The sequence below is a fragment of the Muscardinus avellanarius genome, assembly GCF_963383645.1.
Source record: "Muscardinus avellanarius genome assembly, chromosome: 14".
NCBI classification, from domain to species: domain Eukaryota; kingdom Metazoa; phylum Chordata; class Mammalia; order Rodentia; family Gliridae; genus Muscardinus; species Muscardinus avellanarius.
The window spans coordinates 5845998-5859506 of NC_137800.1; positions in this window are offsets into that span (position 1 = coordinate 5845998).

Consider the following 13509-nt stretch of genomic DNA (forward strand, 5'->3'; position numbering starts at 1 on the left):
GTTGATTCCTCACCTCAGGAACTCAGGCTAAGAGGGTCCTATGGCTAATGTGATGGAAAAGGATTCCAGCACTTGCTAGTCAGGAATGTGGACAGAGGCAGGCGCAGTGGCGCACACCTGTAATCCCACTATTTCAGAGACTGAGACAGGAGGATCACAGGTTCAAGGACTGTCTCAGCAAATAGTGAGGCTCATCGCCCTAGCAAGAGTCTATTTTGAAATTTAAAAAACAGGGGGTTAGTGGTGCCAGAGGTAGAATGGCCCTGGGTTCAATTCACAGTGCCGGGGGAGGGAGGGGAGGAAAAACAGAGGACAGAGGCTTATTTGCAGAAAGGAGGAAATCCACATTCAGGGAGAATGTGGGCCATGTCAAGAGGGGGAAGGCACATTGGGGAGTGCAGAGCTCTTTTCTTACAGGAGACTTGGGTGAGGGGCAGGCTAGAGGAGGAGGGGTGAGGTCATCTCGGCCGGTAATCGGCAGGCAGTTTCGGGGGGTTCGGTGATCTGGTCAGCCTGAGGGGAGTGATCTCTCTGTGGTTGTCCTGAGGCAGCCCCTGGTGGTCTCACATCCTTAGTGTCTTCAGGCTGGTTGAGGTCTTTATTACTGTTTAACAGAAAAGCTGTAGTGTCCTAAAATTAGAGGTTTCTCAGGATAGAATATCTGTTATTAACAATGCACATGACAAGTATATTATTTTTTCCAGGTAACTCTAGAATCTACAGATTTCCTAGATATTTGGGAGAGACAAGCCTGGAAAAGAGAACTAGTCTTGGGTGGGGAGGTTGAAGCACTGCAGCTCCAGGTTCTTTTTTTTATTTTTATAAATTTTTATTGGTGCATTGTAGTCCAGGTTCTTATATTAGCTATTTTTTACTTTTTTTCCTGTCTGTCTCTTTTGACCTATTATTTCTTCTATTCTACATTACCAACCTGTTCATCTCCAGTTAACTACTTAACAAAAGTACCGGAAAATTGGTAACTTAACAGTCTCCCCTCCATTCTGTTAATAGTGTATTTTGTAATACTATCATTATATTTCAAACTTTCCTATTTATTCAACTTCCGCTTTGCTTTCAATTTCTTTTTCCCCCCAGGAAATTTGAGCTTTATGTCCAAGGAACGCCATTGTATCTGGTTCCTTTCTGAATTCCTAGACTTTGGGGGTCAGTGGAACACACTCAAGGCTAATTATAAATGAACAAAGGCCTCACATGGTGGCTTTCTACCTCCAGGCTACACTCCCAAACCTATTTTGTATTTTATTTGGAAACAGGGTCTCACTAAGTTACTGAGAACCTCACTAAGTAGCTGAGGCTAGCTTCGAACCTGTGCGATCCTCCTGTCTCAGCCTCCCAAGCGTGGGGATTACAAGCGTGCGCCACCATGCCTGGCTTAATGAAATCGATTCTTGAAAATATATGGTTTATTTTAGTTTTCTGCTACGTATTTGTATTATTTCTTTTAGCCTTTCAATATTAATATAAGAAAGGCAGAAATTTTTCTTGTGTCTATTTTTAGATTTCTTCCTTGGAAATTTTTTTTTTTTTTTTCGGTTCTGGGGATGGAACCCAGGGACATTTGACCTCTGAGCTACACCCCCTGCCCTATTTTTTTATTCTTTATTTTGAAACCGGGTCTCACTGAGTTACAGAGGCCTCACTAAGTAGCTGAGGCTGTCCGCGAACTGCAATCCTCCGTGTCTCAGCCTCCCAAATGCTGGGATTACAAGCGTGTGCCACCACGCCCAGCCCTAAATTTTTAGTAGTACATTAAGTACCTTATTTTTGTTGCCATTATTTTTTGTTTTACTTCGTGTGTGTAGGAAAGATGCATATTTTCTTTTAAAAGATTTCTTGTCCCCTATTTTGGTGCACCAACTGTAGCCATGAATTATTTTGCAATATTTACCTATAGGCAAAACCAATTTTTTCATGGGCTCTGAGATAGCCATCCCCGTGTTATGGAATCAGGGATGGAATAAAATCACTCTGGACTACACTGGCCAGTTCACATGTGAATAACTATACTTTATCATCATTCTTAAAATCACAACCACGGCCTTGCTCTTTTGACCTCGGGGTGTAGGTGAGAGCACTGTCCTGTCTCTCCTAGAGTGCGCTGCGTTCTTTGTTTGGAGGTGAGCTCACGCTGCAGTGAATGACCGAGACTTCATGACAGGTGGGTCTGAAAATTGTGCACAGCTCGAATCTCAAGGTTTCTTCTTCATCCCCAGATTCTCTTTCTTCCTTCTTGGACTGTCTGTGTGGAAACCCAAGGTAGCAAGGAAGAAGCTGGAGTGATGGCCACGCGGCACTGGTGAGCAGAGTGCCTTTGACTACTGCAGTTGTGCCCTGACAGCAGTCGACACGGCAGCCTAAGCACAGGCGGGCGTGGGAAGCATCAGCAGCCCGGCGGTGTCTAGCCTACTTCCCAACGTGACAGAATACACTCCAGTCCCGTGTGGTTGTGACACGAGATGGCACCAGAGAGTCTTGGCTTGCCGTTCATGGTACGACCTCCTTGCGGCAGGATTGACTCGTAACTTTGCATTCGGTGCAGAGCATTTTGGATTATGGTGAGTGCGGGTCACAGAAATGAGGGAAGATAATATCACAGTGCCTTACAATACAGATTTAAACTTATGAAAAGTTTGTTCTGCCGGGCGTGGTAGCGCAAGCTTGTAAACCCAGTACTTGAGAGGCTGAGACAGGAGGGTTGCAGGTTCCCACCAGCCTCAGCAACTTAGTAATGCCCTCTGCAGCTTAGTGAGACCCTGTTTCAAAATAAAGACTGAAAACAGAGTTGGGGGTGTAGTTCAGAGAGAGAATGCTCCTGGGTTCTATCTTCAGTTCTGCGCGCGTGTGCACACACAAATATATATATATATATACACACACACACATATATATGTATATATGTATATATTCTTTCAAAGTTCATGATAGAATATTACATTACTTCATAGATAAGAGTTTTCATAAACATCTGTGAAAATAATTTAAAAATAGTCACCATTTGGTCAGGTGGAGCATAATACTAGTACATAGCAGGCTGAGACAGGAGGATAACAGATTTAAGACTAGCCTCAGTAATTTAGCAAAAATCTCAGCAATTTAACAAATAAAATAAAACAAAAAATAAAACTGCTGGAATTGTATCTTGGAGATAGAATGTGCCTGGCTTCAAGCATAGCACCATATAAAAAATAAAGAAAAGAGTGTCATGCTATAAGAGTGACATATCAACGGTATAGCCTGCCTTATGATGAGTGTTTGCGGTTACTTACAACGAGCTAGGCAGCCGGGCATGGTGGCTCAGGCTCGGAACCCCAGCATTCGGGAGGCTGAGACAGGAGGATCCAAGTTCTTGGCCGGCCTCAGCTACTTAGTGAGGCCCTCTGCAACTCAGTGAGACCCTGATTCAAAAGAAAGAATAGAAAATAGGTCTGGGAGTGTAGCTCAGAGGTAGAATGCCCTGGCCCTGGGTTCCATCCCCAGTACCAAAAAAAAAAAAAACATGGTGGCATATACCAGTAATTCCAGTACTTGAGAATGTGAGACAGGAGAATCCAAGGTTCCAGGCCGCCTCAGGCATGTGCTGGACCCTCAGCAACATAATGAGACCCGTTTCAAAATAAAATAGGACTGCCGGGCATGGTGGCGCACACTTGTAATCCCTGCACTTGGGAGGCTGAGACAGGAGGATCACATGGGTTCGAAGCCAGCCTCAGCTATTTAGGCTTTCAGCAACTTAGTGAGACCCTGTTTCCAAATAAAATATAAAAAAGGTCTGGGAGTATAGCCCAGAGATAGAGAGCCTCTGGGTTCTACCCCAGCACCACCAAAAATAAAATAAAATAAAATAAAATAAAACAAAACAGGCCTGAGAGGTGAATGCCACCAGTTTTAATCCCTCAGGCCAAGAAAGTTACTTAAATGATGAAGTGTGTTTCAGTCATACATTTTCAAGTGCATACTTCACAAAACCTTTCTGAAAGTCTTAGACTTTTCTTTTTTTACATCACAACTCATTCAAAATTCCTTTATTTAAATGATGGTGGATTAGGGTGTCTGTGTGTGTGTGAGCTCGGTCGTGGTGGACGTGAGTGAACGGGCTGGTGCCCTGAACAGTTAGGCCTCCCCCACTCACCTGTTTCCTCTCCCTCAGAACATGTGCTTTAGCTGTCCTGCTGTGCAGAATGGCATGGCTGCCCTTTGTAACCTGGAATGTCCATGGTGTCCTAGGAGCCAGTGACCATTGACGACGTCACCATAGAGTTCACCCAGGACGAGTGGGCCCTGCTGGACTCCTCCCAGAGGGAGCTGTACAGGGATGTGATGGAAGAGACCACCAGCTATCTCTTATCCCTTGGTGAGTGTTGAAACAAAAAGAAAATGTAAAGCCGGGCGTGGTGCGCACGCTTGTCATCCCAGCATTCAGAGGCTGAGACGGAAGGATCAGGGTTCGCGGACAGCCTCAGCTACTTAGTGAGGCCCTCCGCAACTTACTGAGACCCTGTTTCAAAATAAAGAATAAAAAATAGGGCAGGGGGTGTAGCTCGAAGGTCGAATGCCTCTGGGTTCCATCCCCAGACCCGCAAAAAAAAAAAAAAAAAAGAAAAGAAAAAAGAAAATGTACATACTTGTGATGGACTGGCTGGGTGCTGTGGTCGCTGCTGCTACTGTCCCTCACGCGAATGACTCTGAAGCAAGAAAAAGCTTCCTCTCCATTAATGACTCTTGGCAGAAGACAGTGCTTGTGTAAAGAATAATGATGTTTGTGTTTGGATTCCAGGTCAAAGTTCAGACCATATCAAACAGGAAGCTCAGGAGATGAGCAAAGCACTCAGAGCCTAAGTTACCCTGGGGCAGTCGCTCCCACAGTGATCCCTGTGAGAGCTTCTGCTTGCCGGTCACCCAGGGGCTGAGTCAGGGATAGGCTGGAACAAGCGAGACCCACCCCTTAGCACAGGAGATAGTTCTCAGTATGGCTGTAACTTTATAGGAAAATAGACATGGGTTTCTTTGTATGTTTTAAGCATATGTAACAGCCTGTCTTCAAAAGTTGACTCTAACAAGGAGGTTATTGTTATTTTTTTATGGTAATGGGGATTGAACCCAGGGGCATTCGACCTCTGAGCTACACCCCCTGACCTATTTTTTTACTCTTTTTTTTTTTTTTTTTTTTTAGCAGGTCTGAGATGGAACCCAGGGGCATTCGACCTCTGAGCTACACCCCCTGCCCTATTTTTTATTCTTTATTTTGAAACAGGGTCTCACTGAGTTGCAGAGGTCCTCACTAAGTAGCTGAGGCTGTCTACGAACCGGGATCCTCCAGTCTCAGCCTCCTGAATGCTGGGATTACAAGCGTGTGCCACCACGCCTGGCTTATTTTTTTATTCTTCATTTTGAAACAGAATCTCACTGAGTTGTAAAGGGGCTCACTTAAGAAGCTGAGGATGGCTGTGACCTTTGATCCTCTTGTCTCAGCCTCCCAAGTACTGGGATTACAAGTGTGCACCACCACGCCTGACTAGATGTTTTATGAGATGGGTTCGAGAAGGATTATTTCCACCTATTTATTTATTTATTTATTTTATTTATTTATTTATTTTTTGCAGGTATTTTAAAAGCTCACTGTATTTTAAAAGCTAAACTTTTTTTTTTTTTTTTTTTTTGGTGGTACTAGGGGTGGAACCCAGAGGCTTTCTGCCTCTGGGCTATACTCCCAGACATTTTTTTTTAATATATTTTTTTTGGAAACAGGGTCTCACTAAGTTGCTGAAAGCCTCACTAAGTAGCTGAGGCTGGCTTCGAACCCGTGCGATCCTCCTGTCTCAGCCTCCCAAGCGCGGGGATTATAAGCGTGCACCACCACGCCCGGCTTCAAAGCTAAACATTTTAAGCAGTGATCAGGAAAGGATGAGTAAGGGCTTTTTAAAAATATTTTTGGTGGTACTGGGGGTGGAACCCAGAGGGTTTCTACCTCCAGGTTATACTCCCAGCCCTATTTTATATTTTATTTGGAAACAGGGTCTCACTAAGTTGCTGAGAGGCTCACTAAGTAGCTGAGGCTGGCTTCGAACCTATGCGATCCTCTTGTCTCAGCCTCCCAAGCACTGGGATTACAAGTGTGCACCACCATGCCTGGCACAAGTAAGGGCTTTTTAATTAATTTTATTTTTGGTGGTACTAGGGGTATAACCCATGGGCTTTCTACCTCCGGGCTACACTCCCAGACCTATTTTATACTTTATTTGGAAACAAGGTCTCACTAAGTTGCTGAGAGCCTCACTAAGTAGCTGAGGCTGGCTTTGAACCTGTGCAAGCGATCCTCCTGTCTCAGCCTCCCAAGCGCAGGGATTACAAGCGTGCGCCACCACGCCTAGCTATTTTTTATTTTTGAAACAATTTCTCACTGAGTTGCCAAGGGCTTCATTACGTACCTGAGGCTGTCCTCAAACCGTGATTCTCCTGTCTCAGCCTCCCAATTGCTGGAATTACAACCATGCATACCACACTCAGCTTTCTAATGTTTTTCTTTCCTCATTTTCCTCACTAATGTTCAGTCCTTCGTGGTAATCCACATTTGTTAGCAGACACTCAATATCAACTTTTCTCTTAAGAATGAATAGTTTGTCAGTTTTGCATGTCAGATGTGATTTTCCATATAACTTGCTCCCAAGTCAGCCACTGTGACATTACTGACTGGAGAGAGGACATGTGGATATCATATATGTGGGAAAGCTTTACAAATCTCTGAGTAGAAAACAGCAAGGAAAGCCGGGCGTGGTGGTGCACGCTATAATCCCAGCGTTCGGGAGGCTAAGACAGGAGGATCGCAGTTCGAGGACAGCCTCAGCCACTACTTAGTGAGGCCCTTTGCAACTCAGTGAGACCTTGTTTCAAAATAAAGAATAAAAGATAGGCCTGGGGGTTGAGCTCTAAGGTAGTATGCCCCTGGTACCACACACCCACACACACCCAAATCCACCGGGGAGCTGGCACTGGTGAGAAAGTGCAGGGTCCATGTGTGTGGGAAAGCCCTCGGTCAGTGCTCTGCCCTACAGGTACACCAGGCTACTCACACTGAAAAGAGGCCGGATGCCCTGTAGGTGGGAAATCCTTCACTTCTGCCTCTGCCCTTACAGCACAGATACAGACTCACCCCGGAGAGAAGCTCTATGGATGCCGTCTGCGTGGGAGAGCCCTTTGTGATCCCTCTGGCCGTAGTGTCCACGTCCGAAATCATGCCGGACAGAAACCACACGATTGCAGAGTGTGTGGACAAGCCGTCAGTGCACCAGATGACCTTAGAAGGCAGGAGAGGACACACACTGGAGAGAAACCGTATGAATTCAGTGTGCGTGGGAAAGCCGTCCGCGCGTCTTGTCACCGTAGACGTGAGAAGACACGTGGTGGGAAGAAACCACATAAGTGCCACGTGTGCGGGAAAGCCTTTCGAGACTCCTCCGGCCTCAGAGTGCATATTCGAATTCACACTGGAGAGAAGCCGTACGAGTGCGGTCTGTGCGGGAGAGCCTTCCGCACGTCTTCCCACCTCAGACGCCATGAGAAGTCACACACGGGGGAGAGGCCGCACGAGTGCCACATGTGTGCGAAGACTTTCAAACACCTCATTTCTCTTCTGCGACACAAGAAGATTCACACTGGAGAAAGGCCACACCAGTGCCAGCAGTGTGACAAGGCTTTTACTAATACATTCCTACTTAGAACCCACAGTCGAACCCACACGGGGGAGAAACCGTACGCGTGTCACCTGTGTGGCAAGGCCTTCAGTCGGTCCTGTCACCTCAGCGAGCATGGGAGAACACACACCGGAGAGAAGCCGTATCCATGCCACCTGTGCGGCAAGGCCTTCAACTCCTCGTCCACACTCAGAGCACACGGGCGGACACACACCGGAGAGAAGCCCTACACGTGTCAGCTGTGTGGGAAAGCCTTCAACAGGCCCTGTACACTTAGGAAACACGGGAGAATCCACACCGGGGAGAAGCCCCATGCGTGCCGTGTGTGCGGGAAGGCCTTCAAGTACCTCAGCTCCCTTACACACCACAAAATGATCCACACAGGAGAGAGGCCGTACGCATGCCTTCGTTGTCAGAAAACCTTCAAGTCGTCGTCTTCCCTTAGGTATCACGAGAGGACACACACCGGGGAGAAGCCTCACGAATGCCGTCGGTGTGGGAAAGCCTTTATCACATCTTCTAGCCTTAGGACGCACGACAGGACACACACCGGGGAGAAGCCCCATGAATGCCAGGAATGTGGGAAAGCGTACAGCCAGCACTCGAAGCTCACACAGCACGAGAGGACGCACGCTGCGCAGAAGCCACGGGAACCCCGTCAGTAGGAAGGAGGTTGCCAGCTCACGCGCCCTGGGTGACGTAAGACGCTCCTCACAAGAGGCGGGCCGTGTGAATGTCATCTGTGTTCTCAAGGCTTTAGCTACCCTCCTGACCTGACAAAGCACAGCCGAACTCACAGTGGTGAGAAGCCATATCAGTGCCGTCTGGTGGGAAAGCCGTGGACGGCGTCGGGTGCCTGAGCGTCCCAGAGCCCACACTGGAGGTGAGGAAGAGATTCATCTGTGTGAGAAATCCTCCTGCCAGCGGTCTGCAGTTGGATAAGAAGAGAGAACACGCGCTGGAGAGAACACAGAATGTCTGCGTTGTGTAAAAAGTGACATAAAAATGTAATGAATGTTGTCTTCTAGTGCAGTGACATAAAATGTACATTTAACTTACAAAAAATGTAAATTACATTATATAAAAATGCTTTTTTTGTGTGTGTGTGGTACTGGGGCTGGAACCCAGAGGCTCTTCCACCTCCGGGCTATCCTCCCAGACCCATTTTATACTTTATCTGGAAACGGTCTCGCTAAGTTGCTGAGAGCCTCACTAAGTACTTGAGGCTGGCTTCGAACCTGCGCGATCCTCCTGTCTCAGCCTCCCAAGCGGGGGTATTACAAGCGTGCGCCACCACGCCCGGCTCTAAAAATGTAATCAATGTTGTCTTCGAGTTACAGTATTTGAACCTGAGTACCCATACACTGAGGTAACACCTCGATACTTGTGTGCTGGGAGATTCCCACGTCATCCTTACTCCTCAGTTGACACATGAGAACTGGAATAGAAAGTGTGTATGAATATTTTCTGAAAATAATCCACTTGGTCTCTCATAGGTGTTATGATATAACTAACACTAGAATGCATGTTGGCGTCTTCCGGCAGAGCTCGGGGCTCTGACTACACTCAAGGATTTGACAGGAAAGCGCCGTCGGGCGCGCCCAGGTTCAGGGAGAGGGCAAAGCCCGTCTGAACCTCTAGAACCCCCCCAGTCCTGCTCCTATTTCTTGAGTCTTATTCCAGTTTCTTCCTCCTGGACAACCAGAGAGACCCTTCAAAAAGAACCACCACAAGTCTATGATTCCAGAGGTTTCTCTTACGTGTTAAACAAATAAACTCATTTCCATTTTTAATTTGTTATTGCAATGTAAAGGTAAATGGTCAAACTCATGCTTATAGGTTAGAATTGTATTTTAACTCAGATCAGCATGAATTACAAATAGAAAAATACATGAATGTTTGAGAAAAATAAAAGTACAGGAAAAAGATTTACAATTTGTCACTTTTTCTTTTGCGGTACTGAGGATGGGACTCAGGGGCATTCTACCTCTGAGCTACACCCCCAGCCCTATCTTATTGTTTGTTTGTTTGTTTGTTTGTTTGTTTGTTTGTTTTGCAGGTCAGGGGCATTCGACCTCCGAGCTACACCTCCTGCCCCTATTTTTAATTCTTTTTAGTTTGAAATAGGGTCTCACTAAGTTGCGGAGGGGCTCACTAAGTAGCTGAGGCTGTCGGCGAACTGCAATCCTCCAGTCTCAGCCTCCCCATTGCTGGGATTACAAGTGTGAGCCACCATGCCCGGCTTAATCTTTATTTTGAAACCAGGTCTCACTGAGTTGCAGAGGGCCTCACTAAGTAGCTGAGGCTATCCATAAACCAGATCCTCCTGTCTCAGCCTCCCAAATGCTGGGATTACAAGCGTGTACCACTACACCCCACAATTGGTCACCTTTAATGACTTTATTCCAGTCTCTTTTGAAAAAGTCTCCCAGTATTTGAAGTGTGTGCTGAGATCCACAAACATGGTGCAGGTGTTAGTGGTGTCCAGGGTAGAGCCTGAAAGGTAAGAACTCTCCAGATAAAGGGCTTGAGAACTGGACACTGGATTAGATAAGAAGGCAGAAGGAGAATGCATACAAGCCTGCAGCAGGTGGACTGTCCTGGGAGTATTCTCTTCAGCAGGAGGTGGATGAGCAGCTGCCTGTGTTGGGGGCTCCGACAGGTTGTACACTGGTGCAGATACCATGGCCAGTACTGTCAATCCTGGATGCAGGACATCAAGTCACATTATTAAGCAGTAGCAGCTCAGGCAGAGGGCTGTAAAATGTCAGTTCTGAGGCTCACAGTGTAAAATTTTCTGTGTTCAAATAATCTGATAAACTGAGTGTGGTGCACGCTTGTAATCCCTGCTCTTGGGAGGCTGAGACAGGAGGATCGCACAGGTTTGAAGCCAGCCTCAGGTACTTAGTGAGGCTCTCAGCAACTTAGTGAGACCCTGTTTCCAAATAAAATATAAAAAAGGTCTGGGAGTATAGCCCGGAGGTAGGAATCCCCTGGGTTTCCACCCCCAGCACCACCAAAAAAAAAAAAAAAAAATCTGATTAGCTGAGTGTGATGGTGCATGCTTGTAATCTCAGTCCTTGGGAGGCTGAGACAGGAGGATCGTGGTTTGTGGCCAGCCTCAGCTACTCAGTGAGGCCTTTTGCAACTCAGTGAGATTCTGTTTTAAAATAAAGAATAGAAGCCGGGTGTGGTGGCACACACTTGTAATCCCAGTATTTGGGAAGCTGAAACCAGAGGATTATGGTTCGCAGACAGCCTCAGCTACTTAGTGAGGCCCTCTGCAACTCAGACCCGGTTTCAAAATAAAGAATAAAAAATAGGGCAGGGGGTATAACTCGGAGGTCAAATGCCCCTGGGTTCCATCCCCAAGCCCGTAAAAAAAAAAAAAAAAAAAAAAAAAAAAAAATCTTAGAAGAGGAAAAGTTTATTTGGTTCAGGATTTCAGAGGTTCATCCATAGTCAGCCAGCTCCAGGCAGACATCATGGTGGCATGCTGTGGCACAAATGAACTGCTCAGAAGATCCAGGAAGCAGCGTGGGACAGGAAGCATCTAGGCAGAGACGAAGCCCTCCAGGCCTAGTGCTCGGTGGCTCAGCTGCCTCAGCCTTGCCTTTCCTATGCACCTGTGTTACCACCTAGTCATCCAGCAATGGATTTACCTAGTGATACCATTAGAAACCTGGCCAGTCATTTTTCCTTTGAAAATTTTTGCACTTCCAGTACATTAGCTATTCTGGGGCACGTTCTATATTCAAACCCAAATAATGGGCTTGTAGCCCAGCACTCCTCAGAGCACACTGTGTAGTTTAAACCGTTCCTCTTTGCGGCAGCCTGCTCAGTCGGGAATAATAAATCCAGCACTAAATATGCTCGAGATCGATTTTATCTCAGAAAGGTGGACAAAGGTTAGGGTGGTAGTTCTGCAGCCACTTATCTGCAGCGATTCTTTCCCTTTTATGAAATAAATTCCTTTAAGTTCCTATTAATGGCGCTAAATGTGGAGATTACTCTCCGGGAAAGAATATGACATGGATCCATGCTTCTTGTGCAATCGAACACTTTATTCTAGACACAAGATTTTTTGTATTTCCCCATTTCCCCATGATTCCCTAGTAGAAAAGTGCAAACACCCAAAATACAATAGTGAGATACACATGCAAATCACCAACCCTGAACAAGACAAAAGTAAGGCCTGTGACATCACAGGTCCTTGTGATTGAAATCAGTCCCATGACCCCAGGTGGGTCTTGTGCTCCGAGTCAGCCCCTCTGGCCTTGCAGCTGCAGAGGCTTTTAGTGGCAAATTCCAGAAGAACAAAAGTCACACCCAAAATCACTTGAAGAATCCAGTTTTTAAGAGTTTTTTTTAACCATTTCGGACTTTCCATTCGTAGGGCTTATTAGTCCATATGGCAGGCATGGGGAGATATGGCGATCCAGGGGGATGCGATGGAGGTCTCCCTGGTTTCATCTGCATTACCTTCTAAAGTCTGAAAGCTTAAGCAAGCTCATAACACAGTTTAGCAGGTAAACTCCAAGAAATAACATGAAGTTTTTAGATTTAGTTGTCAGATGTACTTCTCTAGCAGCTGAGCACTTTTCCTCAAACGATAGGCTTATTAGAAGCCTATTCATCTTATAAATAATCCATATTCCTATCACAGACCCTTTGCAATATCCTGATTCTCTCTTTCCCATTTGGGACAATCTTAGGATAAGCTCCTCTTCATACAAAAATGCTTTCTTATTCTCACCATATTTCCTTTCTTTCACACTTACACATCTATTTTATCTGTCCTTTGTTCTGACATAGCTATTTTAACCAGGTGGTGTCACCCTATCTCCAGGCAGCGCTATCACTAGGTGCAAAGGTCAAGATTCCTCCTAGCCCTCGGCTCTATTGTAATGATTAGAATGAAGGTCAAAGATAGGGAGGAGTTCTGCATTTGTAATTTCGGTAGCAGGACTGTTTCCACAGTATATGAATTCTGACTAGATTTACATCTTTGAACAAAGCTGAGGGTGTTTAGAGACTTAGACAAATTACTAGAAAATTTATTTTCCACGGACTCAGTTTCTCTCACAGTCCTGATCTTACATCACCGGAGCAATTCGTGTGGAAAGTTAAAAGAATCATTACCAAAAGAATAATAGTTATGAAAGAATATCTAAGAGTGGGGGAGTACTTTGGCCAGAGACAACACTTCCTCTTCGGGGCTCCGCCTACTTTAGGCCCAGCCAATTAACTGCATGGGATATCATCACACAGATGCTGAGGAGGAGGAGGTAATCTCGGCACCTCTTAATCTTTATTTTAGTTTTTTTCCCCTCAGTACTGGGGGTGGAACCTAGGGGCATTCTACCTCAAAACTACACCCCCAGCCCTATTTTTATTTGTTATTTTAGTTTATTTATTTATTTATTTATTTTGCAGTATTGGGGATGCTGGGGATGAAACCCAGGGGCATTCTGCCTCCGAGCTACACCCCCAGCCCTATTTTTCATTCTCTGTTTTGAAACAGGGTCTCACTGAATTGCAAAGGGCCTCACTAAGTAGCCGAGGCTGTCCACAAACCAGGATCCTCCTGTCCCAGCCTCCTGAATGCTAGGATTACAAACATGTGCCACCATGCCCTGCCCTGTTTTTATTTTGAAACAGGGTCTCACTGGGGCACTGAGAGTCTCGCTATTTGTTGAGGCCTGTCCTCAGAACCGGAGATTCTCTTGTCAGCCTCCCAAGTACTGGGATTTCAGGCGCACACCAGCACTTAGCTTTAAGCTGGGAGTGTTGGCGCAAG